Source organism: Protopterus annectens, chromosome 9.part0 (genome assembly GCF_019279795.1).
Source record: "Protopterus annectens isolate FY-2018-M chromosome 9.part0, PAN1.0, whole genome shotgun sequence".
NCBI lineage: Eukaryota > Metazoa > Chordata > Ceratodontiformes > Protopteridae > Protopterus > Protopterus annectens.
The window spans coordinates 174,783,623-174,811,075 of record NC_056743.1 but is presented as its reverse complement, the minus strand read 5'-3'; the positions used below and the strand labels follow the sequence as shown (position 1 = coordinate 174,811,075).

The 27,453-nt window shown below is 43.0% G+C and overlaps 1 protein-coding gene across 1 annotated transcript in view; it reads right to left on the bottom strand.

Moving 5' to 3' along the window:
• Positions 1 to 27,453, bottom strand: part of PPFIBP1 (PPFIA binding protein 1) — a 2,404,664-nt gene that overhangs the window by 1,073,519 nt on the left and 1,303,692 nt on the right. The gene's annotated exons all lie outside the window — the stretch shown is intronic.

Here is a 27,453-nt window from a genome sequence, read left to right as displayed (position 1 = left end):
AGGCTGTACTTGTAGAAAATCTTTAACAGTTTGCATAGATTTAGCTTTTTTCCTCCATCTTTTTGAGGACTTTCTCTGCCTTGCTGCCAAAAAGACAGTGTTGGTTTAACGGTGCATCCAGTAGTTTAACTTTAACATGATCTGGCAAGTTTTGCTCCTTAAGCCAAGCATGCCTTCTAAGTACAGACTCAGTAACAGCAGCCCTACATGATGCTTCTAAAGCATCAAAACCACATTGTAAAGTAAGTTTACCAACTTGTTCTGCAGAATGCATTAAATCTTGCAAGTCTTTGTGTTCAGCAGAGTCAGGAATTAACATAATTTTCTGTTTAAGTACTCCCATAATATGCTGCTGATACTTTAACGTATGAAACTGGCAATTTAAAGCCCGAATGGTCAAAGTAGCACAAGGGTAAACCTTCTTACCCCATCTGCCTAAGGCACTAGAATCTCTATCGGAAGGGGTAGGATTTTTGTCAGCAGTAGCCTTAATGCCTTTTGGTCCTTGGGAAATGGTCTCTAGATCCGCAGTAGGATTCGTGAAGAGGAACTTGTGAGTGTCAGGTACTCTGTAGTACCTGTCAGGTTTTCTGGGAGCTGGAGGTAAAGTGTTTAGGGTAAGGCTAGATTCCAAAAATACATCATCTACAACAGCCAGAACAGGAGGGATAGCTAGAGGCCTGTGCTGAGGCAGGAGTAAGAATTCCCCAAGTCTCTTTTTGGACTCTGAATAGTCCTGGATTTCCCAGCGGAAATGCTCCATAAGGGTATGCAAGGTTTCACCAAAAGAGAAATCTTCTGGAGGGAAGCAGAGGAAATGAAATCCTCTGCATCAGAATCCTCATAAGTAGATAAAGACAAATCCTGGTAATCAGCAGGAGCAGAAATATCAGATTCCTGATCAGAAGAATCGGAAAGAAAATCTGTTCTAGGTCTCTTAGAGGGGGAAGGCTGGCTTCCCCCAATTATGGTAATAAGGTCTTCAGCCATTCTAAGCATTTGTCTTTGAGGCATACGGGTCTGAGTCAGCGGTTTGGTAGTCGGTTTTCTATGTGTAGTGCGAGATTTAGGACTGAAGAATTCGGTACTTCTAGTTGGAAATGAAGCCGTTGATTTAATATGAAAGCCAGTAGGCCTGAATACACCCACAGAAGCCGGTGCCTGCACAGCGGCTCTGGACCCATCCAAGGTAGAGATATCCGCAGGTTCCATAGTCGAAGAAGCATCTCGCGGCATCATACCGGACTCCGAAATGGTCTCAGTAGAGGCCTGCGAATCTGTAGTAGCGGGTATCAGGGGCTGAAAGTGCCTCACTGAGTACTGGCGGACTGGCGACTAGCTTAACGGAAGCATCATCGGCAGTGTTGGACCTATGCAGTCTGTCTCTGTCTTTATCCTTACTTTTTTTGGAAGATTGGTAGTCGGATGGCTCAACGAAACCATTTCAGAGTATGGAGGTCGAGAACTAAAGTATTTAGCTACAAAAATATCCCAATGACGAACAGTTCAGACATTGAACATGGCACAAAAACAACAGTGGGGGACATCGTGGTCTGGGCCTAAACAGATGACGCAGTAAGAATGAAAATCTCTATGAGGCATTTGCTTTCCACATGCAAGACAATTGTTAATTTTTTCTGACATCGGTTAGAGCAAGAAAAAAGGATCCCCAAACGGGGTACTTATCTTTTTTGAAGACTTCGGGTCAGAAGCGTGAAAACGAAAATTTCAGGAGTCAGCCGACCGGCACTTGCGAACTGCTTCTGCTTTGGGCACCGCACAGCAAGAAAGACTGATGTAATGGCATTGGCTGCATGTTTTACATCCCTGACGTCATGGAAGAAGTGACAGCATCCGACGCAAGTCCAAAGTCTTTAGTATTCAGGCTGGCTGAGGGCTACCTGCAGGCAGATAACCCAAATGTGATGACTGCAACAGTGAAACATGAAGATCGTCATCTAATAAAATGTATGCTATCCAAAGGCAGCATAAAGTTGGAACAAACCTGTCATGGGCTTCAGAACAAACTTCATTACTGACACATATCCACACCAGTGGTTCTATTTCCCACCAAATATCTACTTCATGCCTAGAAAAAGACATACCCTGATGTGGGATGACCAGAACTACACTCCTGAGCTTAAAATCTACTGAACAAAGTACGCCCAAGAGTCATCCTATTCTAAACACCACCAATTCTCAACCAGGAGAATTGTACGGAATAACAACAACAATCAATCTAATCAACCAAAAGCTTTTGTTAAGCATCAAAGACAGAACAGTGCAGGAACATTTGGATACACCTCCTGGTACGTGGACATAGTCCATGCTTTCCTGATCCCCACTATCATTGAATCTTACCTAGCTTCAATCAGGGCTGAAGACCTCACTAGTTACTAAAGATGTCAAAACCAGTAAAATCTTTGGAGCTGGTTGTGTACTGGACTTGCCTCAATAGCCAGGGCTTGACTTGCTGGTCTTGAGTGGTTGTCCTTTGGCCTTTGGAAGGTACTCTGACTTATGACTGGCATATAAAGGAGTATTTTCCTGATGAGCTACATGTGAAAAAGTCTAAAGTGTCATCATTTATTAGATATGAACCTACAATTTTTTTCTTCTGATACAGCACAGGTGGGTTGCATTTCTGACACTTTCATTAGCTGTAAGCATTGTTAATGCTATGTTCTTCTTTAAAACAATACATGCAGACCTTCCTTGTAATCTAACTGCCAGATGTACACTTTTTATCATGATAATACAGCAATTTTAGTGCTGAAAAGCAAGGCTTGTGATCTGAAGAGTAGGAGACACTCAGGACACCCAAGGAATCTTTAGAAATGTCTTTAAAACAAACTATCGACTCAAGTGATAAGTCTACAAACTTCAACAAACCCAATTAGCTCCACTGAATATGCGAAAATGTACACCAACCACATTATGTCAGCATGTAAACAGCTACACAAAGACATGATGCTCCCAAGTAGGAACAAGAGTAAGCAAACCCCGGAAACAAACCCACATGGTAGAACCATATCAAGATGTTTTTGAATAAAAGGGAACAGAATTTTTACAAAAAATATGAATAATTCCATAGAGCCTCATCTGTGAAAAATAAAGTTAAGAGCTTAAAAAAGCTACCTAAACAAAGTTTAAGGCTAAAACAGCTACCCAAACCAGAGACTGTCTCAAGGCCTTTTTAATGTATGTTCATAATCTTAAAAACACAATGCAGCAATGCACTGAGCTGACTGTGAATTTTATCTACACTGAGCCTGAAGATGTAGCGAACCTACTGGCCAATAAATTGAGCTCCAACTTTATCCCTCTCTCCCTTTTATCTGTCTCACAAAATAATACTTGAAACTGGCTAGCCTCCAGCTACCTCACAAAAACAAGTCCTAAAAGTGCTACGAAAAGCAAAATATGCTGCATTTACAGGTCCTGACAATATCCCTGGATGGATCTTAACAAGCACAATTTAGACACAACCCTAACACTGTTCAGTGTCAGCCTCACTACAGCTTTTGTACCAAGTGAATGGAGAATAGCTACAACCATTTCCCTCCTGTATAAGGCAGGGACCTTCCACAGACACAGGCAATTATAGATTGACAGGTTTTACTAGCCTCAAATGTAAAGCCATGGGAAGCCTTAGCATGGAACTAATCATTAAGGAAATGGTTAAACGCCAAATACTGGACCTCTCTCAATTTGGATTTGTCAGGGGTAGGTCATGCTTACTCAGCTTTGCAGACTTTTTTGAAAAGATCATCAAAACAATGGATGAAGGCAAAACAGTACTTACCTCATACCTCAACCTGGCCAAAGCTTTTAATACAATCCCTCAGCAGAGAAACGAAATAAGCTGGGAATACACCCTTATATCGCCCACTGTCCTGACAAATGGCTCAAGTAACATCCACAAAAAAGACCAGTTACCTATGAAGGCCCCTGGGTTCTGTGCAGGGATCTTTTACTGCTTGGCATGTTCTGAACTAAAAAACAATAACAAAGGACTATAGCTGACTAAGTTTGCAGATGACTGTACACTAGGAGTAGTCACTCAATACCCAAAATAACAGCCATCCTGCAGGAAGGTTTGTCCCAAATAAATGACTGGTACCGAAATCATGGACAAACTAAATGCCACATACACCCCAGGAAGATACCACACTGAAAATACATCCCTAACAGCTGACCCAGTTCTTTGAGATTTGGGAACTTATGTGGACAGCAACCTACCATCTTGTGTCCACTGTCAAAAGAAAGCCCTTCTATGCTGCACAGTTTCTAAACACAGGGATTGTGCCTAGCTCTAGGGATGTCACTGTCCCCCTTTACTCAGCCAACATTATGCCAGTCGAGTATAATGTCCCATCTGGCACGTACCTGTCCAGATAAATGCAAAATCTGGAATGCCAACAGATACCTTACTAAAAGGATACAAGGCCTAAATAATATGCCCTACATGTGACAGACTCAAAGCCATGTCATGTCACTATACTCTGCATCCTAGAGAGTTCTAAGAAATTACCTGCGTCTGGCGTACTGATGCATTTACTGCACATCAGCAAGTCAAATGGCAGCACAAACACTTAGTCTTGAGATCTAAAACTCTTCTGCAACATCAACAGAAAGGTTTGCAGGAATAGGTATATCAAAGAGGATACCGCTTGCCCTGAAACAGACCACCCATCCATGTAAAACAAAGCTCAACCCTGTCCATATTTAAGCACAACTTGGATATATGGATGGGAAACATAAAATTTACCCCAGGACTGCCCCCTGTACTTCTAATGGACAGACAGCTGCTAAACGCTTTACCAGTGCCTGGGTCCTCTCAAATTATCAATGGTATGATCCCAGTTACTCATTAGGGTTGTTATATAATTGACCAAGGGATTGGGTTAGGCCATTCTCTAACCAAATGGGAGAGGTTAATTTGAGCACCAAAAGGGAAACTGTCTAGGCTTAAAATATCCCACAAGGACAGCTAGGCTAATACTTAACCTATGAACCATGTGCATACACATTGCCAGCAAATTACCTCATGGTGTGCATTGGTACAGGTGTACAGACATCCCCAATGAAGTTTGCTTTATTTTAGAAAAAAATGAAGACATTCTGATTTAAAAAGAAAAATAACCAAACCTAAGATTCGTTCACTATGGATCCTTAACATTAGATCTTGACATTCCAAGTACAAAAAACTTCTTTTTTCCATATTTTTATTAAACATATTTACTAATATAAAACATCTATACACATACATACTATACATTCACAAATTTTCAGAATGCCTTAACTGTACCATTTAGTATTTTCACTATAACAGACCTCCTTTCAAACACAGCATACTGAGAAACTGTTTTCTCATTCAATATGCAATTTGCAGGCCAATGTGCAACACACAACACTCCGAGCAACAAATTAACAGGCTAATAAAAATTAACATCAAATGAAACTGGGGGGATGGACCCAGCAGACTGTTAGTTTGTCAAACTGCAAGGCAGCCAGCCACAAAGGTAAAAGATAAATGCCTGACCTTAATTATGGTAAAGAAGGCCTCAGCACGCTTGAAAGACCACAAAAAAGAAAGAAAAGAATTTTCATATCTACATCACCAAAACAGCAATAATGAGAAAGTTTTGACTAAAACCAGAAAAACAAAGCAACACAGCTTAAGAAATTAGGCAACAGAATATGTACAAGCTGCATGGGTACATCACAGGTATACAGCAATGCACTAAGAACATGGCCTCTACCTGTATGTGTATCCTCTTTATTGGATCCAAAGTTGGGTACATTCTATCTGGAATTTGGTAAATTTCTGGAAGATCTCATGTGAAAGAAGTGCACTTTTCCATTTCAACATACGCCATGATGTCAAGTTCACCCTCAACCCACTAGTCACCATCATACTGTGAATCAAGAAATTATGTTTTGACACTTACACTGCTGACATGTAATATACAAGTGCAATTACTTGCCCAATCTTTGCTTCAAAAATCAGCTGCATGTCAGTGTACACAGCTACAATGTCAGAATGTTTAGCACCCAGGGATACTTCTCTGCAGAACAAAGTTTCTCCCAGATGCTTGCCACTAACCTTGCCTTAGAGATGACCTTGGTACAATAAGGGTCTGGCCTTCAGTGAAACACAGTGTAAAATGTCTTGCTCCAGACCCGATCTGAACTTAGCTGACCATTTCCAGTTACAATGAATTTATTACAGTGGCCTCCAGGATGTGTTCAACTTCCGGTGGAATGCATCTTTGCCCAAACAAGCTGTAAAACCTTGCTTGAATGTCTTGGATTCGGTCCTTTGCCAGAGTGCTACACTATCCTTCGTGAATGGAATCATACCTTACTTTTAAAAGAAGGCATGAGTTAATCCTGCCCTTAAAAAGGCAGGTATGGATCACAATCTAGATAAATACAGATGTATCTCAAACCTTCCCTTTGTTGGTTAAGGTTATTGAAAAGATCTTCCATTCACAACTGGATCCAGTCCAATTTTTGGTCAAGGCATAGAAAGTATAGTTGAGTAAATCGTACCATAACGTTAGAAGTCCTTCCCTACTATATGTTGCAGTATCCATTACATGAGGGAGCCCACCTCCTGTTGACTCGTACGTCCTCCGTTTTACCAAACATAAATGCTCCTGCGAAGGTGTACGTCGGCCATAAACAGACGTAGGGTATAAAACAGACGTCAGCACGCACCTACCTCAGAACTGAATGCCACCGGGCACCAGCCTGAAGGGAGTGAGTACCCAGGAGTCAAACAAGCATCAGGGGGGAAGGCATGGTAGGAAATTATACTGCAGCATACAGAAGAGAAGAACATCTAAGGTTATGGTAAGACTTTACATAACTATACTATGTCCTTCTATTCATATGCGGGAGTATCCATTACATGAGGATGATTGCCAAAGATCATGCTACAGTAGGACTGGGAGGAAGAACAGAGGTGTTTTCCACAAAGCCATTCAAAATAGCCCTGTCAAAGCCTGCCCTGGACCTGGAAATGACATCCAACTTGTAGTGTTTGGTAAAGGTGTGGGCAGATGACCAGGAAGATGCCTCTAAAATATCAGCTGTATCCAAGCCCTTAAAGAAAGCCTCAAAAGAAGACACTGCCCTGCTGGAGTGTGACTTCACTGGGAAAGGAAGTTTCTTACCAGTGTGTGTGTAGCAAAAGGTAATGGCTCTAGAGATCCAGGAAGAAATAGTTTGCTTGGAAAAGTACAGTTGTGTATACTTAACATAAATGTAGATGTTCGAGTGTACTCACTGTTGCAGTCATCACACTTGGGTTATCTGGCTGCAAGTAGGCCTCAGTTGGCCCGAATACCAGAGACGTAGCATTTCTGCGTCAGATGCCGCCGCTACGTCAGGTCGTCAGGGGTATAAAAACAGGCAGCCAATGCCATTACATCAGTTTTTCTTGCCGCAAATGTCAGGAGCCCCCCAAAAAGCGAGCTAAGTTATGGTGGGGAAAACACTACCAGTAAAAAGTAAATACCAATACCAATACCCCTGAAAGGGGTTAGTAATAGCCATAGAGAGGAGAGAGAGAAAAAACAGAAGGCTGGAGGGAGGGGAAGCCAGGACTGCAACAGTGAATACACTTGATCATCTACATTTATGTTAAGTGTACACAACTGTACTATATTCTTTATGTTTCACTGTTGCAGCCATCACACTTGGGTGGATTCCCACAGCTGAAGAAGGGTGGAGGCAGCCAAGAAGAGTTAGGGCTGGCTAGTATGCCTTGCAGGACTGCAGTTACCCTGCCCTGGATTTGGAAAAGATAGGCAGGTGGCAATGCTTGGTGAAGGTGTGCACAGAACTCCAGGCAGCAGTCTCCAGGATGTCCCTAGTAGGGACTCCCCTAAGAAATGCTGTAGAGGTAGATGTTGCCCTAGTGGAATGTGTTCTGACCCCCTGAAGGGTAGGTTTCCCATGGTGCTTGTAGCAGAAATGGATGCAGTGCGCAATCCATTTGGAAATTGTTTATTTTGAAATGGCCTTGCCCTCTTGCCCCTGAAAAGCTGACTAGCAACTGGTAAGATTTTCTGAAGGGCTTAGTTCTATCAAGGTAGAATTTGAGCTGTCTGTGCACATCCAAGGAGTGCAGGATCCTTTCCCCTTTATTCTGAGAACTAGGGGAAAAAAGTTGGGAAATGAATGGATTGGTTTAGAACCACACCGGACACGACTTAGCCATAAAGGAAGGATTAGTCCTGAGGGAAACCCTGTCAACATGGAAAATAATGAAGGGTTCCACAGCCATAAGTGCTTGTAGCTCGGGCACTCTTCTAGCTGAAGTGATGGCCAGAAGCAAGGCTGTTTTCCAAGAGAGGAATTTTAAGTCTGCTGGCACTGCAGGTTCAAAGTGGGGAAGCGTGAGCTTTTCCAGTACAAAGTTAAGGTCCCAAGTAGGGGTGGGTGCTCTCCTTGGCGGCCTTAAGTTGTTTGCTCCTCTCTGGAACTGTTCGATAACAGGGTGTGAGAAGAGAGGTGGCTCAGTGTTGTAATGAGCTGAAATGGATGAGGCATGTATCTTAACGGGGGAGAAGGACAGCCCTTTGTGGAGTAGATATGCTAGGCAGGGAGGGCAGAGTTGTGTCCTCTCCTTTAGATTGACTCCAGGAGCAGTACCTTTTCCACTTATCAGCATAGGATTTTCTTATACAGGGTGTTCTGGCTTCAAGAATGATGTCCAGCACCTGTCTGCTTAGGGTTGCTGTGGGAGAAATCAAGGAATAAGCCAGGCTGCAAGATTTAGGGTTTGCAGTTGTGGATGCAAAATCTGCCGCTCCTGCTGAGAGAGCAGGGTTGGTTTCTGGTTTAGGTGCAAGGGTGGCACCGGTGACAGGCTGCGCAGGAGTGTGTACCAGTGCTGGCGTGGCCAGTCTGGAGCAATCAGAATTGTCCTTAGTCTGTCCTGTCTTATCTTGAGTAATACTCTTGAGAGAAGGGGCAGAGAGGGAAAGGCATAAATTGAGAGATTCACCCACTGAAAGGATAGGGCATCCACTTTCCACACACTGCTGAGGGTTCCTGGTGCAGAATTTGCTGAACTGGTGATTGTAGGGGGAGGCAAAGAGATCCACCTCTGGGGTCCCCCATTTCTGAATCAGAAGGTAGAAAGTGATGGGCTCCAGTTGCAACTCGCATGGGGTCTAAGAGGTTTCTGCTTAAGTTGTCCGCCAGTGAGTTTTGTTTGCCTGGCAGGAACTGAGCTTGCAGATGGACTTGCATGTCCAAGGCCGTGTTCCACAGGGCCATGGCTAACCTGCAGAGTGGGTTCCCTCCTGCTTGCTGATGTACCACATAACTGTGGTGTTGTCTGTTTTTATTAGAAGTTGTCCAGGAAGGAGTAGGGACCTGAAAGCTGTCAGGGAGTTCTGCACAGCTAGCATCTCTTTTTGGTTGATGTGCAGATGAATTTGACTTGGGCTCCAGTGGTCCTGGATGCATTTGCCATCTATGTGTGATCCCCAGGCATAGTCTGATGCGTCTCTGGTTAGGGTCTGGGCAGCGTGGGGTTGTGTAAAGGGCAGCCCCTTGTTGTGGTTGCATGCTTCTGCCCACCAAAGGAACTCTGCCCTTAGGCAGGGAATGACAGGACTGACTGTTTCCATGTCCTGGGAATGTTGGCAGCAAAGACTTTTTAAGTACCATTGAAGTTTTCTCATATGCAGTCTTGCAAATGGAATTAGCAGTATGCATGAGGCCACGAACCCTAGGGCCTGCAGTATTTTTCTTGCGGATAGCTGGTTTCTGGTGGCCATTTGTTTGAAGTAAGCTGTCAGATAGACTTGTTTTTCTTTAGTGAGGAATGCCATCTGGAATGTTGTATCCCAGTTTGCTCCCAGGAATACAATCTTTCGACTGGGTACCAGTTTTGATTTCTTTCTGTTGATGGTGAACCTCACGGAAGTGAGAAGGCTTTTCACAAATGTCAGTTGCTGCAGCAGCAACTTCTGACTGTCCGCCTGAATCAGGCAGTCATCCAAGTACAGGTAAATTTGGATATTTCTTTGCCTGCAGTATGCAATGGCTGGAGCCAGACATTTTGTGAAAACTCCGGGCACAGTGGATAAGCCCAAGGGAAGTGCAGAGAACTGATAATGAATAGACCCAGCCATAAAACGTAGATACTTCCTGCATGACACCCTTACGGGGATGTGCAGATAGGCTTCTTTTAAGTCTAGGGTGACTAACCAAGCATCCTTGGCTAGCATAGGTAGAAGCTGTTGCAGGGTAAGCATTCTGAATTTTGGTGCCATCAGGAAGGTGTTAAGAATAGAAAGATCCAGGATTGGGTGCCAACAGCCCTCTTTTCTGGGTACCAGGAAGAGTCTGGAATAGAATCCCTTGACCTATCTGTTCTACTGGAACTGGCTGAATAGCGTTGATGGAGAGCAGGAAAAGAACTTGTCTTTGGGCCTCTGCCCACGGGTTTGGAGGAAGGTCTGGGAACCCTCTTGGGTTTGGCAGTGAGTGGAAGTAAAATCTGTACCCCTGGGATACAATGTTGAGGACTCATCGGTCTTGAGTGATGGACATCCAGTTTTTTGCATGAAGGGCAAGTTTTCCTCCTAGGGGTACAAGCAATTGGGCAGGGATGGGGAGTGGAGTAGAGAAGTCATTGTGAGTTTTTTCCGTAAGGAGGTGACTTACCACTTCCTGCTTTGGGGGTGGGGGCACACCATTGCTTAGATCTGTAGTCTGGGTGGTCTGTTTCCCCTGGGTCTGGCTTGAGAAGGCCTGAAGGGGGATGGAAAGGACCAGTGTTAGGAAGGGCAATGCCTACTGAATCTAGGGAGTTGCACTTGTAAGAATTCTTTAACAGTCTGCATAGACTTAGCTTTTTCTTCCATCTTTTTAAGAACCTCTTCTGCTTTGGTGCCAAACAAACTGTCCTTGTTCAAGGGACCATCTAGTAACTTTGATTTGACATGGTCTGGCAAGGTCTGCTCCTTGAGCCAAGCACGTCTTCTCAGTACAGAACCAGTGACTGCTGCCTGGGAAGATGCTTCTAGGGCATCAAAGCCACACTGAAAAGTATGCTTGCTGACTTGGCTTGCAGAGAGTATAAGCTCCTGCAATTCTTTATTTTCTGCACAGTCTGTAAAGATTGCCACTTTTTGTTTAACAAGTTCAATAATATGTTGCTGGTATTTCGGCATGTGAAAATGACAATTCAATGCCCTAATCGCAAGAGTTGCAGAGGTATATACCTTCTTACCCCATCTGACCAAAGCTCTGGAATCCCTGTCTAAAGGGGTGGGATTCTTGGCTGTAGTTGCCTTGATACCTTTAGGCCCCTGGGAAATGATCTCTGGGTCTGCAGTAGGATTCTTGAAAATAAATCTGAGTGTGTCAGGTACTCTGTAGTACCCGTCTGGTTTCCTAGGGGCAGGAGGTAAAGTATCAGGAGTAAGACTGGATTCCATAAAAACATCAACAATTTCCAGGACAGGGGGTATTGCTAAAGGCCTGTGCTGTGGTAAATCTAGGAATTCTCTGATTCTCTTTTTGTACCGAGGATAATCTTGGCATTCTTAGGGGAAATAATCTCCTATGCATTTGAATCCTCATAAGCAGATAAGGGCATGTCTTCATAGTCATTGGACTCCTGGTCTGATGAAGCTGCAGGTGACTGGTCTCCTTTCTTCTTAGCAGGGGAAGGCTAACTTCCCCTAACCAGCATGATAAGGTCTTCTGCCATTCTAAGCATTTGCTGTTGTGACATGGGAGCAGGTGCATGCACTTTGGTCGGTTTTCTAGGCATAGTGCCTACTCTTGGCCTAAGAAACTTGGTAGTTTTAGATAAAAAACAAGTCGTCGGTTTGAGTCGATCATCAGTTGAGTGAAGAACTGCCTCAGAAGCCGGTACCTGCACAATGGCTCCAGACCCATCCAAGGTAGAAACATCCGTAGGCTCCATAGTCGAAGAAGAGTCTCGCGGCATACCAGACTCCGAATGGGTCTTGGTAGAGGCCTGCGAATCCACTGAAGCGGGCATCAGAGGCTGCAAAGGCACCTCACTGAGTATCAGCAGACTGGCGACTAGCTTAACGGAAGCATCGTCGGCAGCTTTGGACCTATGCAGTCTGTCTCCGTCTTTATCCTCACTTTTTTTAAATATCGGTGGTTGGATAGCTTACTGAAGCCATTTCAGAATACGGAGATCGAGAGCGAAAGAATTTAGTGAGAAAGAGTGCCTGAATATGAATGGTTCGAGCGTTAAACAAGGCACAAAATCGACAGCGAGGTACGTCATGGTCTGGGCCTAAACAGATGACGCAGTAAGAATGAAAATCTCTGGTCAGGTATTTGCTTTCCACAGGCAAGACAATTATTAACTTTTTCTGACATTGGTTAGAGCAAGAAAAAAGGATCCCCAATGGGGTACTTAGCTTTAGAAGACTTCAGAATTACTCAATCTGTAAACAAAAAATTCAGGTAGTGGGCAACTGGCACTTGCGAACTGCTTCTGCTTCGGGCTGCTTGGCAAGAAAGACTGATGTAATGTGGGCGTCGGCTGCCTGTTTTTATACCCCTGAAGACCTGACGTCAGGTCTTGGAGTGACAGCATCCGACGCAGAAATACTAAGTCTCTGGTATTCGGGCCGACTGAGGGCTACCTGCAGGCAGATAATCCAAGTGTGATGACTATTAAACAGCAAAGAACCAAACCAGGAAGTAAATGCACACACAGCCAAAAGATGGAACAGTCCGCTGTAAGTTCACCAAAGCAGATTCAATAAATCCAGGTAGGCACCAAACGAATTCAAATAATTCCTTTATTTAGAACCACAGAATGATAACACACTTTCCAGTACCATAAATCTCAGTTTTATGTTTGGACAGGTCAGGGAGTGCTTGTAAAAAGCGTTGGTTTCCTTCTTTTTGTTTATATCATAAAAATGTTCGTATATCCGCTTACGGAATTCCCTTTCCGTTTTTCCTACATAAAAACTGTTACATGTGGTGCAGAAGCCTAAATAGACCACTCCCTTGTTACCACATGTAAAATGGCCTGCTGGGTAGATTTTAAACCTTCTGGATGGAATGGTGATGCTTTTTTCTTCCAAGATGGCATGGCATTGGCTACATGCCCCGCATTTGAACGTACCCTTTCTTGCTGGGTTGATTTTCCTTTTAATGTTCTGCTTTTTTTCAAACATTTCCTTAAGATTGGTACCCCTTCTCCTTACAAATGAAGGTTGGTCGGGCAATAGCCCCCTAAACTCTTCAAAGAGGGTGAGTACAGGCCAATATTTTCTTATAGATTCCTCCATTTCCCTTGAATGCAAAGAATAGGTGTAGATAAAGCTGTTCTTAAATTCATTGGTAATAACGGGAACGGAACTGGCTGGTGTGCCCATTCCCTTGCCCAAAAGGGGTGGATAAACATTTCCTCTTTTAGAATTTACCTCCTCGACCAAGCTTTTAAAGAGGTCCAAAGGATAGCCCCTTTCTAGGAACAAACCTTCCAAAAACTTGACTTCTGCCATGTAGTCATCATGTCCACTACAAATCCTACTTGCCCTGATGAGTTGTCCTTTGACGATGCCTTTTTTCTGGAAAAAAGGATGTGCACTCTCAAAGTGCAGGACAGAGTTGGAAACAGTGGGTTTTCGATACAGTTTGGATTGAAAACTGTTGTCCAAGTAATTTTTGTATATGGTGACGTCCAAATAATGCAGTTGGTCTGGATCGATGGAATGGGTGAACTGCAAAAAATTGGTACTTGCGTTGATGTGAACAAAAAAACTCAAAAGCTCGTCCTCGGACCCTTGCCACAGAATGCAAATATCGTCGAGGTAACGTCTACAGAGGAGCAGATGTTGTTCCCAAGGGGGGACCAACACAAACTTGTGCTCCCTACGTGAAGCACCACGTTGGCATAAAAGGTGGCACAAGATGCCCCCATTGCTACTCCTTTACTTTGCTTGAAGAGTTCTCCATTGAAAAAGATGAAATTGTTACGTAGTACGATTTCCATGAATTCAGTGACCAAATTGCTTAGTCTGTTGTTCATGTCGGTTTCCTTAGTGAGAAACTCGCCAAACCAATCCAGACCCTCATCATGAGGAATACTTGAAAAGAGATCCTTGATGTCAATAGTCACCAACAACAAGTCAGGAGAAAACTTGGTAGTAGGAAAATCACACAGAAAATGCCAGGAGTCCTTGCATACATGTGTGAGCAGGGGGGTGAATCTCTTGGTCAGACAATCAATAAATTTGCCAATGGGTTCTGTGATTCCTCCTGCCACTGCCACTATTGGCCAGAATGCTGGCGGGTTGGTTCCCTTATGGATTTTAGGGATGCCAAACAAAACCGGTATCCTTGGTTTTTCTACATGTAAATAGTTGTAGAGCTTTTCATTGATGGAATTTTGCAGCAATAGATCGTACAAATGGTAGTTGATCTGCGCTAGAGCAATATTGACTTCATTTCATGAGACTGCTGAGTATTGCCCATCACTTTGAAGCATATTATGAATATAAGCCTCATAATCAGCAGCAAACATCAGCACTACCCCTCCGCCTTTGTCCGGCTTCATTATCCTCACATTTTCATCCTTTAACTGTTTGATAAAGTTGAACCCTTCATTGGAAAAGTTGCCAGTTAATAAAGTCTTTCTATCCACAGAAATTTTCCTAAAATCCTTTTCCACCAAATTCTCAAAAAAAGATATAAGTGGGTGTAGTGGGGGGTTGAATACACTCCTGCGGCTTGGACCTGTCTCCATAAATTGCTGCCCCTTAAAATAGTGTGTTAAATTCAAACCCCTGGTAAAGAGTTTTAGCTCAACAAGGGACTGTGAAAGATTCATAGGTCTAGAAGGCACATATTGCAAGCCACGAGTGAATACATCAAACACCCAGTCATCCAATTCTAAATCCATGTAATTATAAATGCCAAAATTATCCGTTCTTAAAATAGTACACATGTCATTAAGGCCCCCTGTACCATTGCCTTTGATGCTGTTAAGGTGATCCACAGCAAATTCTGTGTTTGAAGTATTTAGTATTACTTCAAAAAAACTTTCCTCATTCATTGTCTGCGGGTCCATGCCCTGGGTGCCTGTTTGTGTCCCCAAACCCCGGGCCTCCCAGGGTTCTGCTGAAAATCCTGGTTGCCACCCTTCCTGCCCTTTTCAGCAAGCCTTTCACTTCTTCGAGGTGGCTCTTCCACCTCTTCGTGAACATTTTCCTCTTGGACATGCACTACAGAAGATACCCTATTAGAGACTCCTTTGGTATAACGGTTAGGGGTGGGGTAAGCCACCCCTTCCCTGTATTCTTCCAAGTCTCTTTCCAGCTTTCTCAATTTTCTATTCAAAACCTTGTCGCAAAACATGTCAACTTTGTTAAACATTAGATCATAGTCACTTTTAAAAAGCAGAAAATCTGCGTCAGTTGTTATTTTATTATTTAATGTTTCCAAATCCTCTAATAATGAACAGACTTTACATTCATATTCAGAAATCATTAAATTCAACATTTCCACACCTGCTCTATCAAAAATATCACATAACTTTTGATAATAAGAAGTACCTGCTTGCACATTGTTAGGAAATTTGTAAAACCTTAATCCTTTAGGAATACGTTTGACCCTAGAACTCTCAAGCTGGTTAGATTTAAGCAGGTATAGTTTGTCTTTAAATTCATCAAAGTCTTGTTCAAATTTGGAAAAATTATGATTTACAGTACCTTTTGAAAAACCAAACTGTTGTCCAGCCCATCTAGAAAAATTGAAGTCACTGGGTCTGTTCCCAGTCCTGTTGTTCCTTATATTCTCATTCTCCTCGGTTGATTCAAGTTGTTCATGATTAACTTCATTGTTTCCTCGTCTCACACGTGTTCCTGTTGCATGAAAGGTAGGTAAACCTTTGAAAAGTCCTGTTGTTGTACGCCCAGAGGGTGCCTTGCCTCTAGCACCAGCTGCATGCTGTTGATTACACGCAAATGCTGGCGAAACTGTACCATTAGATTTTAACAAGGAAGTAAGCTCTTGTAAAGCGTGTAAAACTTCATTAAATTCTGTGCGTGTTACAGGAGCTTCGTTGTCAGCTCCTTGCAACACTTCCGGTGTTTCAGCAGCATTAAAAGTATCCAATCCAGTAGCCATGGTGAAAAAAGCAGCAAAGAAGTCAATTAAACAGCAAAGAACCAAACCACGAAGTAAATGCACACACAGCCAAAAGATGGAACAGTCCATTGTAAGTTCACCAAAGCAGATTCAATAAATCCAGGTAGGCACCAAATGAATTCAAATAATTCCTTTATTTAGAACCACAGAATGATAACACACGTTCCAGTACCATAAATCTCAGTTTTATGTTTGGACAGGTCAGGGAGTGCTTGTAAAAAGCGTTGGTTTCCTTCTTTTTGTTTATATCGTAAAAATGTTCGTATATCCGCTTACGGAATTCCCTTTCCGTTTTTCCTACATAAAAACTGTTACATGTGGTGCAGAAGCCTAAATAGACCACTCCCTTGTTACCACATGTAAAATGGCCTGCTGGGTAGATTTTAAACCTTCTGGATGGAATGGTGATGCTTTTTTCTTCCAAGATGGCATGGCATTGGCTACATACCCCGCATTTGAACGTACCCTTTCTTGCTGGGTTGATTTTCCTTTTAATGTTCTGCTTTTTTTCAAACATTTCCTTAAGATTGGTACCCCTTCTCCTTACAAATGAAGGTTGGTCGGGCAATAGCCCCCTAAACTCTTCAAAGAGGGCGAGTACAGGCCAATAGTACAGGCCAAACTGAGATTTATGGTACTGGAACTTGTGTTATCATTCTGTGGTTCTGAATAAAGGAATTATTTGAATTCGTTTGGTGCCTACCTGGATTTATTGAATCTGCTTTGGTGAACTTACAATGGACTGTTCCATCTTTTGGCTGTGTGTGCATTTACTTCCAAGTGTGATGACTTCAACAGTGAAACACGAAGAACATCAGGGTGTCCCAAGGCTCTTCGGTGAGAGAAGATAAAAAGCCTATCTGATTTTCAAATGGATTTGGTCTTAGCCAAGTAGAATCTGAGTTGTCTATGCACATCCAAGGAGTGGAGGATCCCTTTGCTACAGGATTGTGGTGAAGGGAAGAAAGTAGGCAGATTGAAGGCCTGGCTGAGGAGAGTTTATTAACTACCTTGGGCATGAAGAATGGGTTTGGTACACAGGCAAACCCTGTCCCTATGGAAAATGGTGGAAGGGGGTGAAGCAATGAGGGCTTGCAGTTCAGAGATCCTTCTAGCTGAAGTAATAGTTACCAAAGGAACAGTTTTCCATGCACAGTGTGTTGTAGAGTGCAGTCCTTAAGCTGGTTCGAAGGGAGGTAAGGTAGGTTTTTCCAACACAAAGTTAAGGTCCCAAAGAGGAGGGATAGGTTTCCTTGGGAGTCTAATGTGTAGGACTCTTTTTAGAAAAAGCTTGACTTCCAACATGGAAGCCAAGGGAGGAGTCAAAGGTAAACATACTGAGATGGCAGAAAGATGTGCCTTGATGGAAGACTATGACAAGCCAATGTTCATCAAATCACACGGGTAAAACAGAACCACTGGAGGTTCTACAGACAGTGGTTGTTAAGCCATGTTTGAGACACCAAGTTGAAAATCTTTTCCATTTGGATAGGTAGGATTTTCTGTCCTTCTGCAGAACCTGAAGCACGTCCTCAGGGCATTAATTCCCTTTAGACACTTTTATACTATCACCCAGAGTGTTAAGTTCAGGGTGTTTATTTGAGGGTATATCACAGTTCCCTTTTCCTCTGTGAGGAGGTCTATCCTGAGGGGGTAACTTGTGGTGACTGCCCTTGGCTAGATGATGCAGGAGGAGGAACCCGTGCTGTCTTGGCCAAAAGGGAGTCACCAACAAGATATTCGTTTTTTCTCCCTAAATTTTCAGTAGATCTTTCTGTAGGAAAAGGGGGGGGGGTATGCATATGTGAACATCCGGTTCCATGGAAAGGAAAGAGCATCCACCTTCTCCACCTCAGGAATGTATATCTTGGTGCAGTAAGTTGGGAGTTGCTTGTTCATGGGGGAGGCAAACAAGTCTACCTGAGGTGTACACCCCATCGATGGACCAGGTTCAGGAACACATCCGTATTTAACATCCATTCGTGAGACTAAGTCATGGACTTACTTAGAGAATCTGTCATCAGATTCTTGGGTGAAGGGATGTAGATGGCTAGGAGAGACACCTGATTCTGTTGAGCAATCTCCCACACATACAAAGCCAGGCTGCATAGGATGTAGGACTTTGTCCCCCCTTTCCTGTTGATATACCACATCATCGTGGTGTTTCGTGTACCATCTCAGCACTCCTGGAAGGAGGTGAGCCTTGAAGATTTGTAGGGCAAAAATTAAAGCTCTCATTTCCTTGATGTTGATATGTTCTCTCTGCTGGTAGGGGGCCCATACATCTCTCACTCTCCAGTCTTCAAGGGTTGCCCCTCAACCCAAGTCTGATGCATCCATGTACAGACCCTTGTTGGGCGAATGGAGGCTACAAAGCAAGGCCTGGATTTTTTTTAAATCTGAGCAATCCACCACTCTTATCGCCTTGGATAGGAAAGTTAAGAACGGGGTCATAAACTCCAGAGGGTAGGGTGTAGGTGTTGTTTCCAGACAGTCCTTAGGTACCACTGAATGTGTAGTCTTGCCAAGGGGTACCATGGGAATGGTGGAAGCCATGAACCCCAAAAGCCAAAAGTCTTAGGAACTTCCCTGGCACACAGAGCTTGGAGAGGAAGTAGTTCCTGGAAATATGAAGTGAGGTTCAGAATTTTGTCTGGAGGTATGCAGGTCATCATTTGCACTGAGTGAATCCTGCAGTCTACAAATACATGGTCCTGGAAGGGGGTTGAGAGGATTTTTGAAGATCTATGGTGAACCCTAGCCTTTTCAACAGGGACATGGCATAATCCAGGTGGTCTTGTGCCAACTGTTGGGACTATGCCTGGATAAGGATATTGTCCAGGTAAGGGAAGAGTTGGAACCCCTGCATTCTGGCGAACGCAATAACTAGGGCTAGACACTCTGTGAACACTCTTGGGGCTGTGGAGAGACCAAATGGCAAAGCACGGAACCAAAAATGCAAAGAACCCACTGAAAAATGAAGGAATTTCCCGAAAAGTGGGTGGATGTGCAGGTAGGGATCCTTTATGTCTAAGGACACCATGTAGCCTTGAGGGAGGATCAGGGGGGTAGAGTAGGAAGAGTCAGCATATGAAAGGTGGAAACCTTGAGAAAGGTGTTGAAATAGGATAGATCCAAAGTAGGTCTCCATGGACCTTCCTTCCTGGGGACCAGGAACATTCTGGAATAAAATCCATTCCCCTCTCAGATCTAGAGGTACCTCCTGGATAGCACCTTGAGAAAGAAGGGAGTGCAGAACTTGGGAAAAGGAAGCCATATGATCTCGAGGGGGATGAGGAAGTCCCATGAAATAACCTTCTTTTATGATGGAGAGGACACAAGAGTCTTGGGAAATCTGTTTCCAAGCAGGCAGGGACAGAGAGAGACAGAGAGAGAGACAGAGAGAAGGGGGTAGCTAGGCTCAGGGTCTGGTTGTCACAGACTACCAGGTTTGGCCTGAAAGGGCTGCTTTTGGGTTGGTGTGGAGGTAGAGGATCTGGAATGGGTCTTCTTTCTGGAGTCTTTTTCTCCTTTGGAAGACAGGTGTTTGAAGGCCTTTTCATAAAGGTAGTCTTGGCAGGGTAGTTCCTCTGGAAGTGAGGAACAGGGGACACAAATAGGTGTCTGAGGTCCTGAAGCTCTTTGCCAGTCTCCTGAAGGGCCTTAAAAAGCACTGCAACTGCAGAGCCAAAAAAAGGCCTGTTATATAGGGGTGCGTCCATACATTTTGCTTTGCTATCATCTGGCAAAGGCTGCAGCCGGAGCCAGGAATATCTCCTAAGTACTGACACTGAGGCAGCTGCTCTTGCTGAGGCCTCCACCGTGTCATAAGTACACTTTATATAGTGTCTGGTAACTTGACTGCAGGAATTCAAAAGGCTAGCAATTTTGGCCTTATTGGGGGAATCAGGTAATTCACCAAATTGTTTAAAGGCATCAGCCATATGAGTCTGATAGTTTATGGCTCTCACAGCTAAGGTGGCAGAGGTACAAACATTTTTACCCAACCTCTCCATAATCCTGCTTTCCTTATCTGAAGGAAGCCTGGAAGTAGAGGGGAGTAGCTTTGACGTTTCATCTGCACCAACAGATATAGCAGAAGGAGCCTTGTAAAGGAATTTTGCATCATCAGGTACTTTGTAGAATCTGTCAGGGCATTTAGGGGCTGGGGGGGGTTGAGAGTCTGGTTAATTAGATGCAGCCAGAAAGGCATCCAAAATGGCTGGAAGGACAGTGAGAACTGCAGATGGATTAGGGGACTTCATTTGTACGAGGTCACAGTACCTCTTTTGAGTCTCAGAAACCTGACTGCAGTCCCATTTAAAAAAGTCCTTCATTTGAACAATGGTCTCCCCAAAGGTGATACCTCCCCGCCCGGGGAATCAGCTCCATTGAACTCCTCCTCTGGGGAAGTATACCCCAGTGAGAAACAAGCTGGGAGGTGCACACAAGGGGCTCATCCCCTAAAAATTCTTCATCCTCAGAAGAAATATCTGCCAAATGCCTACTCCTAGGAGTGGAGGGAGGGGGTCTGGGCAAGAGCAGATGTCTGACGTAAGGCCATTAAAACATTAAAGATGCACTGGGTAAAGGCCCGCCAGTCAGGGACTTGATCAGATGGCATAGTATGCTGACTATGCACAATATGGTTGGTCTTTTATTTTATTTTTTATTTTTAGGGGCCTCTAACATAGGGGTTATCAAAGATACGGTGGGCAGTCAGGAGGACCAGATGCCGGGCTACTTTCCACGACATCCAACAGGACTTTTCTCAGACTACAATTTGGGATAATCCACTCAGGCCTTCGGAGACAAGCCGTGGTCCCCCTTGCTCCCCGGTCAGACGCCTGCATCTCCCTCTGGGATGTGCCAGCAGTGTCCTTAATGGCTTCACCCTGGGTACATGTCAGCAGAGGGTTTTTGCTGGTTCCAACTCTGCCACCAGGCCTTCATTAGCCTCGAGAGGGACGATGGGAACAGAGGCAGAGGACGCAGTTTTAAGTTCATGGTGAGGTTTCTTGGCCTTTTTGGTCAGAGGCTCCTCTGAAGGTCCCAACATCGGATTCATGTCTCTAGCCAGGCATTTTAAACACTCATTCTCTTAATATAATTTAAGAGCAGTAAGACAGTTCCTATGGGTCTTTGGTACAAGTAGAGGGGAGTAGCTTTGACGTTTCATCTGCACCAAAGATCTTACAGATGTCGCAGGATGTGTGGTCTGGGCGTAGACAGAATAAACAGAGCTTGTGTGAGTCTTTATGTGGAATCTGCCTTCCACACAGACACTTGCCCTTTCTACCTGACATTAACCCACAACAACACAGTAGCAAGAAATTAAAAAAAACCCTATGGGGTACTATCTGAGAATGGACAAAGCATGAGGTCACTTTCCAAAGTGAGCAATGACCAGAGCTGCAATCAAACAGGTGACAGAAAATTTCTGAGGTAGGTGCGTGCTGACATCTGCTTTACACCAGTCTGTTTATGGCTGACATACACTGGGTGATGTGATGTGGCGTGGCGTGGCGTGCCATCGCGCGTACCTTTGCAGTAGCAATTTATCTTTGGTAAAACAGCTGGACGTACGAGTCATCCAGAGGAATACTCCCTCGTAATGGATACAGCAGCATATGAAGAGAAGGGCATCTTAAATCACAATGCTTAAAATCATTGCCTAACAGCTACAGATCAAAGGTGTTGCACCATTAGAGCTTTAAGCCTCTCTCAAGCACTTACCATGGGGGGGGGGGGGACGACAGGACATCTTTCTTGAACATTAGAGCCACTACTCTAATGTCTTGGGTGTTTTATGACAGCAACTTGTCTCAAATTACTAGCTCTACTCAGGTGATTTAGTCTGGAGTCAACTCCTCTCTCTTTTTCCTAATTCTATTCTAGGTTTGCTGGTGTTAACTGTATATATGCAGCCACTAGGACATATTCATACCAGAGGTTTAAAATGGCATTACTATGCTCACAAGATGCTGATTTACCTCTGCTTCCCTCAAGATTCTATGCCGACCTTAAAAACATTCTTTGGGTTTCGGATACATCCACAACAGAATGATCACTATAAAGCTGAAACTCCACACCAATAAGGTGGTTGCTACGGCCACTCATAATATGTCTGTTCTAGATTTGTCATCTGATGGCAGCTACATCTGTAACATACTGGAATGTGTCAATGTATAATTAAGCCATGATACTTGACTGTCTCACCCTTCAAAAACAGGGGGGGCTGCCATTCCCAAATCCTCATTTTATTATCTCAAGAATATCTCCCTAATTAAGCATCTTACCCCATCAGATAATTTATCTACTTTTGTGCAAGCTTTAGTCTCTTTGTAGATGAACTACTGTGAAATGTCCACTTCCTGGGGCTGCTGGACATTGAGCTAGATCAATTATAAATGATGTAGAATTCTGAAGCCTGACAGTGCTGAGGAGCATGCTGTGGTTGACTCAGTCACATACTGCTCACAAAGGTGCTCCTTCATTAATGGGTCCCCTCTTATCTTAGAAAAATTCTCAAATGGTTCTGGACTACCCAAAAGTCTGTGCTCTTCTACCACTGGGCTGCTCAAGGCTGTGAAGCTTCATCTTGATTCTTCAAGGGAATAGAATTCTTTTGCACAAAAGGGGCATTGTCTTTAGAACTTTCTGCCTGGTTATGGAGGTTAATCCAAATGCCCAGTATTTTAAGTGCTCTTTCAATATTTACACTAAGGAACAAGAAACTATAGATGTATGTGTCCACACACAGATGTATATAGATATATATATATAAAGAACATAGCTTGCTCAACACCAGGATAAATTATATCCCTAAATGTAAATAATATACCATAAGCCTGTTTTTCCCTCCCTTAATATTGCAATTTCTAATATTGCAATTTCTGTTTGTATTATACTAACACTTTTAATTTCTCTCTTTGTCCCCTCAAACCTCATTGTTACCTGCCTGACCCAGAGTACCAAACATCTACACTAGGTTATTCTCTAACCCCCTCCCCCCAACTAACTCCATTTTTGGCTGGGGCCAGTCATGGACCCTGAACGGTGTCCTGGGGACTTATCTGCTTCCGTATTTTTTTTTGTTTTAATGACCTACCCACCTCCCTTTCAACACCCACCCTGCTTGTTCTTTACATCAGAGGGCAACTCCCCTCTTTGGGCCATGTCCCCCTTAGGGAGCATACTAATGAGTGTCTTTCCACCTGAGACGGGCATGCTCATCCTTTCCCTGATGGTCCATCAGCTGCCTGAGCCACTAATCAAACTCGGGTTGGCTGGGCAGTAATCAGGGCTTCATCTCTCTCTACTCCACCAGAGCGGCTTCACCATCTCTCTCTCACTCTCATGAGCATTATGGGGCAATAGTGAACTCCAACCCCCTGTTACAAAGATCTCCTCCATACCTTCTTTTAACAGTAGTGTCTGAACCTGTCCCAAGTGCTCCAGCCACGATGGACTGGTCTGCCAGAAGAGCTCATTCTGGGGGGGTGAACCTGTGAGCTCCATGACATGGTTGAGTACCTTCACGTATACACTCCACCGTTTTTTCCGATGGTTTTGCAAGATGAGATAAACTAATACAAAATCAACTCCTAAAAATGAAGTGCTAGACTTAAGTCAAGACTTCTGTGGCATAACCTATCAAGTTATCCTCCTGGGTGACTTAACCAGCACAGCAGAAAGGAAAACCATGAAGTTTTAACAACTTTATTAGAGGTGAGCAAGTCTTTTGGGGTTGGCAAGGCACTAAAGAGAAAATAAAAACAGAAGACGACAAAAGGAGATATCATAGTTCTTCTGTAATGGTGACAGTCCACTTATTCCCAAGGAGCAACACTGTTCCATTCCTGAAAGGCTTGGATAAAGGGTATTTCCCTTAAACTGGGCATCCAGATTACTTCTGCACTCCTCCACTTCAAGTATGGGCATTCTCAATTACAGCATTCTGCATACAGAAATACCAAATCTTTGGGCCTTAGCCACAGCAAGAAGTCCACCTTAGAGACAAATGTCAGAAATCCAACATAATCTTCTCTGAGCCAAGAATTAAGAAGATTTTAAAGCATTTTCAGTACGTCAGCTGCAAAGATGGACTGGAACATAAGCAGGTAAGAAAACGCTGAAGGTCTTAACCATTAAGATGGTGCAGTACACTGTTAATATCTCTCTGCAAAGCTTTTAACTTCTTGTCAAGTGGCAGTCTTATAAAGTGCTGTGGTCTCTAGAACCTACACTGAGCTGATGAGACCACATAGAAGTCAGACTGAGGCTGTTTAGTTAAAAATTCTACCCACTAACCCATGGGGCTTATGTGACAGTGCAGAAGGTGGATGCATCCAAGCTTTCTAAAAAGAACCATCTGATTGGCAACGTGGATAGAAAATCAGGACTCTTCAGGCTTCTCCTGTAGCCACATGGCAGGTTCTTCAGGGTTGATGGGATAAGGGTGCGAACACAATCCATGCTGGACCTCAACCCTTAAAATTCTCCAAAAGGGTATTACAGAGTTGAAAGCTTAAGATGGGAGGAAAACTGTTTTTTTCCAAGAGGAGACAATGGTCTCCTGACTGACAGACTCCTTATACAAGAGAGTGGGACTTGTACCCCATCTCATCTCTGGACTTGGACTTGACTGAGACTAAGCATGTAACAGATCTGTGTCAGGTGATACAGATCCAGCACATCAGCATGCTCCTACAAAGATGATGCTCAGTGGCCAGGGGTCTGTTCAGAGGAAGATGCTGTTGGTCAGACCATATTCCTCCAGGGTATTGCAGCTTATATTAAATGTGTCAAAAGAAGAAAAGAACTGGAGTTTCTGAGGGACAGGAATGCTTATTTATAAGTAGCATCCTAGTATGAAATGGAATGGGTATGCATCACACCTCTCTCAACTGTCCAGACTTTCCCAGAATGTCCATATTTTTGTTTAACATTTTTTAGTAGTTTCTTCATAAAATTTGATTTTCTGGCCAATCACAGAGGACTGAAGTCACTAAATGACATATATTTGAATTTCAGACTTCATATCTTAAGGAAAATGCACGCTAACAAAAATCCTGTTACTCTAGCAATTTTCTAAGTTTACAAGAGCAATATTTAAAATCTGTCCCCATTTTTGTGCTATTCTTCCCTCCCATTATTTTAGGCTTTGTCCATATTTCTTACTCTAACAGGTTGAGAGGTATGATGTACATGCATCATAAACACAGGCTCTCCTGGAAATTTTCTAAATTCTGAATGGTAGAAAGAATTGTTCTTCTTTTGGTTTTTCCCGGTTAGGGGTCGCCACAGCGGAACTCCGGTCCGCTAATGATTGGCAGTAGATTTTTTTCTTTTATGGTGTAGAGGTGCCAGCCCAATGCCCAACTTTAGGCATGCCTATTCACGCATGTTTTTCGAAAGCCACTCGACCGCAGGGAAGACATGCAGACTCCACACAGAAGGCGCTCCAGCCGAGAATCGAACGGGAGAACCTCTTGCTGTGAGGCGACATTGCTACTGCTGCTCCACCGTGGCTTGAATGGTAGAAAGAATTAATCTAACTAAATGAACATTAAATTGGGTCATCTCTGAGTTAAAAATACTGATTCTGCACCTTTTTTTTACTACTAAGATAAAATACAAATGCATATAGGAAATACAGATTAATAGCAAATTAAGATCTTCTTGCTTTTTTAGTCCCCTCTACAAACACCATCTTAAATACACAACATAATACTGTGATTAATCATGCAATGGTTAACAACTGACAGAAATAAGAATGCCTGCAAACATCTAGCAAGCAATAATATGATGACAGGAAGCAAAACTGCCCCTACACTTTAACAAACTCATCTCACTGGTATATCCTACTACATTTTCAAAGTCTAAATCAACACAGTACATGCAAGTGGCATTACTAAGAGATATTATAACAAAATGAGCTGTACATGCAACAGCTGTTTTTGAGAACTTAATATACTTTTAAAAGTACCTTGCAAAATCCTTTAGTCTGCTTCTGAACAAGCAAGAGCAAAATTTTAAACTACTACAGGGCACAGCAATGCAACGGAAACATATGCATTACATAGTGTTAATACAGAAGGGGAGGCAGTGCAACCACAGAACACCTACTTACAGAATTTCCACACACGTAGACAAGGAACATTTAATTTTAAACTGACTTATTCGCTGAATGCAAGCTCTTTTAATGGCACACATTACATATTTTGCAGTCACTGTTCTTCTCTAAAGGTCAGTGTTTGCCAATTACTCAAGTTACATAAATCAAATGGTATTTGATAATAAAGAATAACAGAAAAACAACTTTCACTACGCTTTAAGAGGGGTGTTGCTTTTTACTCAACAAACTTAGAAATGGAAAATGCGAACTAATGCAAGTCAGCAAATAAGCAGTCCGGCAAACAGCAAAACAAAATCAGTTTAAGCAGTCCAACAAGCAACGTCAAGTTTCACTGTTACAAGACTGCTCTTATGTACATTTCACTAAAAATGGCAATAAGGCAGAAAACTCTGGGAAGGAGAATGGTTGGAAAGAACTGATTAGCATGATTTTATAATATCAAAATATAGTTGTAGAAATACAATTAAAAGGCCATAATTAAGAACTTCATGGCATAGGATAACTTTCTAATTTGAAGAAAAAACTCAGGGGGTTATGAAATACAGCAATCTAAAATTTTTACAGTGTGATACACTAATAAAAAATCTGTTCTGGACAGAAAAAGGCACTACAATGTTACAGGCGATTTCACAAAACATATACTACTACTAACCACCACTAATGAAACAAGGCTCCAAGTAGTCCAGAAGGTTAAAGATTTTTACTTGGAAATGTTTGCATATGTATTTTTATATCCCATGCAAACTTCGGTGAATTTTTCTTCAGGTAGATAGCAAATGGCAGAGGTGTAATGGGAAACAGAGGTAATTTTGAATGTATTTGTGGGAGTTTAACAACTGGGTAGACTTTAGAAACTCACTACATAGTACTTTGCCAGAAATACTAGGAAAAGTAAAAGGCTGTGTAACTAAAGAAATTATTCTTTTAAGCTGGGACACAGAATCAGAAATGCCTATACATAAGTAAATTATTACTAAGTTTAAAGCTACTGGCTATCAAAAAAGCAATTATTTGAAAATGGAAATCAAAATCCAAGATAACTTTAACGGACATATGAAATATCATAAAGGAGATAAAGAACTAGAAAAGGGAAAGAGCAAAGAACATAAAAATAGATTTTTGTGGGA